Below are 4,193 nucleotides of genomic sequence, written 5' to 3'. Positions count from 1 at the left end.
ACAGTAGGATTTTAAATTCAATTCTGGATTTTACAGGGAGCCAGTGCAGAGAAGCTAAAACAGGAGAAATATGATCTCGTTTCTTAGTTCCTGTTAGTACACGTGCTGCTGCATTCTGAATTAGCTGGAGATTTTTTAAGGACTTACTAGAGCTACCTGATAATAGAGAGTTACAGTAATCCAGCCTAGAGGTAACAAAAGCGTGGACCAATTTTTCTGCATCTTTTCGGGTCAGGATAGGGGAATCCCACCCGGACAGATAAAACGATGACGACACATGGCAACAGAAACACGACGGCGACTATGGAATGCATATGCGGCAAGGTATGCAAGAACCGACACGGTCTGAGGATCCACCAGGCCAAGATGAAATGTGTGCAGAAGGTGCAAGTGTCACAGCGCTCAGGAACTACGCCTGGTGAGACGCAGAAGGAGCCAGGCCCGGAGTCACCCCACAGTGCCCGGAGCCTCCAGGTGACGCAAGCACCAGACTCACACAGAGCATCAGAACATCGTCGGGTGAAGTGGCCCCAAGCCAGCAAGGACAAGGAGTGGCTCCAGTTTGACGAGGATGCCGATTCCATCTTAGAAGCCACTGCCAAGGGTGAGGCTGATCGACGCCTCCAGTCAATGACCACCATCATCATCAGCCTAGCAGCTGAGAGATTCGGGCTGGAGGAGAAGCGAGCAGCGAAACTCCCCTACACCATGAACAACAGAGCAAGTAAGATCCACCTGCTCAGGCAAGAGCTAAAGAGCTTGAGGCTGCAGTTCAAGATGGTGAGTGAGGAGGAGAGGGCACCTTTTGCCGAGCTTCGTAGCATAATCCGCAAGAAGCTCACAACCTTGAGGAGAGCTGAGTGGCACAGAAGGAGGAGGAGGGAGAGGGCCAGGAAGCGTGCTGCCTTCCTAGCAAACCCATTCAGGTTCACAAAACAGCTGCTAGGGCAGAAGCGCAGTGGCCAACTTACCTGCTCCAAAGCTGAGATCAACCACCACCTCAGAGAAACCTTCAGCGATGATTTGAGGCAGCAAGACCTGGGCCACTGCAAGACCCTGATTCATCCACCTGCACCAGCTCTGGACTTTGATGGGAAGGAGCCTAACTGGAAGGAGGTCCAAGAGGTGGTCAAGAAGGCAAGAGCAAGCTCAGCCCCAGGGCCTAGTGGAGTACCTTATAAGGTATACAAGAACTGCCCAAGGCTACTCCACAGGCTCTGGAAGATCCTGAAGGTGATCTGGAGGAGGGGCAAGGTAGCTCATCAGTGGAGATTTGCAGTGGGGGTTTGGATCCCAAAGGAGGAAGAGTCACAGAACATCGATCAGTTCAGGACCATCTCGCTACTCAGTGTTGAGGGGAAAATCTTTTTCAGCATTGTTGCCAGGCGCCTGACAGACTACCTCCTGAGGAACTCGTACATCGACACCTCAGTCCAGAAAGGAGGGATCCCAAAGGTACCGGGGTGTCTGGAGCACACAGGCGTGGTCACCCAGCTGATCAAGGAAGCCCAGGAGAACAAGGGGGACCTGTCTGTACTGTGGCTGGACCTTGCAAATGCCTACGGGTCCATACCCCATAAGCTAGTTGAAGAGGCACTGAATCGGCACTACATCCCGAGCAAGGTCAGAAACCTCATCATCGACTACTATGCAAACTTCAGCCTGAGAGTCTCCTCTGGGTCAACAACCTCAGAGTGGCACAAGCTGGAAAAAGGGATAATTACCGGTTGCACCATCTCGGTTACCCTTTTTGCACTCGCCATGAACATGCTGGCAAAGTCTGCTGAGGTCCAGTGCAGGGGGCCCCTCGCCAAGTCTGGAGTTAGACAGTCGCCTATCCAAGCCTTCATGGATGATCTGACGGTGATGAGTACATCTGTCACGGGGTGCAGGTGGATCCTGAACGGCCTCGAGGAGCTGATCACCTGGGCTCGCATGAGCTTCAAGCCGGCAAAGTCGCGGTCACTTGTGCTGAAGAAAGGGAAGGTCATGGAAAAGTTCCGCTTCACACTTGGCAGCACTCAGATTCCATCAATCACCGAGAAACCCGTAAAGAGCTTGGGTAAAGTGTTTGACTGCAGCCTGAGGGACACAGCCTCCACACAAGCGACCAACCAAGAGCTGGAAACCTGGCTAGCTGCAGTGGAAAAGTCCAGCCTCCCTGGCAAGTTTAAGGCCTGGATATACCAACATGGCATTCTCCCATGGATTCTCTGGCCCCTCTTGGTCTACGAAGTCCCCATTTCTACAGTGGAGAGCTTTGAGAGGAGGGTCAGCAGGTTCCTGCGGAGGTGGCTGGGACTACCTCGGAGCCTGAGCAGCAACGCTCTGTACGGGCATAACAACAAGCTGAAGCTCCCTATCAGCAGCCTGAGGGAAGAGTTCATGGTGACCCATTCCAGGGAGGTGCTGCAGTATCGACGGTCCAGTGACCCAAAAGTAGCCCAAGTTGGGATTGAAGTCAGGACGGGGCGGAAATGGAGGGCAGCTGAGGCAGTGGAGGCAGCGGAGTCACGGCTAAGGCACAAGGCGCTGGTGGGCACAGTGGCGCAAGGAAGAGCTGGCTCGGGCAGTAGTACAACACCTCGCTACGACAAGGCTCAGGGGAAGGATAGGAGGTCACTGGTCCTAGAGGAGGTGCGAGCAGCAGTCGAGGAGAAGCGAGCATGCCAGATGGTGGGAATGCGGCAGAAGGGAGCCTGGACTCGATGGGAGAAAGCGGTGGATCGCAAGGTCTTGTGGACTGAGCTATGGAGAGCAGAGCCCCATTGAATAAGATTTCTGATACAGGCTATCTATGATGTCTTGCCAAGCCCATCCAACTTGTTCTGCTGGGGGAAAGTCGAATCACCAGCATGCCCTCTGTTCCTCAAGAGAGGAACTTTAGAGAACATCCTCAACTGCTGTTCAGAAGCCCTGGCCGAAGGGCGCTACCGCTGGCGCCATGAACACTGGACTTGCTGTATGCAAACGCCAAAGATGCATACAGCTGCTCCCTCCTCCCCCCTCTGGGTAGGTCAGACCACAACCTGGTGCACCTCAACCCCTGCTATGTACCACTAGTCAAGAGCCAGCCTGCGACNGTCCTGAAGGCCATAGCGGATACCATCTGCAGTGGTATCAACCACTGTAAGCGCCTTTGCCCAGTGAAAAATACCATCACTTTCACCAGAGCTGGGGAGAAGCCTACAGCAGCTGCCTGGACCACCTCCCATGGCCTGTTAGCAATGGAACAAGACTGAGAGCTGAAAGTTGATCTGGGGAGGCAGCTGAAGTTCCCAGAATCTGTCACCACAACATCACTAAGGCCAGACATAGGGCTGACCTCTGAAGCCTCCAAGCAGGTCATCCTCTTGGAACTCACCGTGCCTTGGGAGGACTGCATCGAGGAGGCTAATGAGAAGAGGGCCAAGTACACAGAGCTGGTGGAGGAATGCCGAAGCAATGGGTGGCGAGCAAGGTGTGAGCCCATCGAGGTGGGATGCAGAGGGTTTGTGGGCCAGTCCCTCTGTAGGGTCTATAAGATGCTGGGCATCACAGGGACCAGTAGGAGAAGAGCCATTAAGTCGGCCACTGATGCAGCAGAGGTGGCATCAAGGTGGCTGTGGATCAGGAGAGGAGAGCCGTGGGTGGGGTAGAGCTACCTGGACACAAGTCGGGGCTTGATCAACCCCGGCTGGGTCGCTTGGGAGAGGGTGTCTGATTGTTGAAAGACCCGAAACACCCAATACCCAATATATATTATATATATATATATATATATATATATATATATACACCATATGAATGATTCCCGTAAACATATGACTTCTAGAAGATTGGCTGAGTCTACCATTAGAGGCACTATATTTGATTTCACGGAAAATCCAATTATAATAAAGCAGTAAATAGTAGTGGTAGTAAAATTACACATATCCCATGAATTCAGCCTTCCTGCTCTGACTGAATATTGGTTGTTATCAAGGCCAAAGGCAAAATTAGCAGTGTCCAATTTGGGGTAAACAACACAATAAAAAAATATTCGCAAACTAGAGCAGATTTCAAGGAAAACCTGGAGTCATAATTTTCAGAGATATTTCAAAATAATAATAGTAATTGAAATTTACTGGTGAGATGGATATATATATATATATATATATATATATATACATACATACATATATATATATATACGTATGTATATATATATATAT

The 4,193-nt window shown here is 51.2% G+C and overlaps 1 pseudogene; it reads left to right on the top strand.

Moving 5' to 3' along the window:
- Nucleotides 1-315: 315 nt before the first annotated feature.
- On the top strand, nt 316-3,703 carry LOC126400940 (uncharacterized; annotated as a pseudogene).
- Nucleotides 3,704-4,193: the final 490 nt, after the last annotated feature.

Source organism: Epinephelus moara, chromosome 14 (assembly GCF_006386435.1).
Source record: "Epinephelus moara isolate mb chromosome 14, YSFRI_EMoa_1.0, whole genome shotgun sequence".
Classification (NCBI taxonomy): Eukaryota; Metazoa; Chordata; class Actinopteri; order Perciformes; family Serranidae; genus Epinephelus; species Epinephelus moara.
This window is presented reverse-complemented; position numbering and strand designations above follow the sequence as displayed.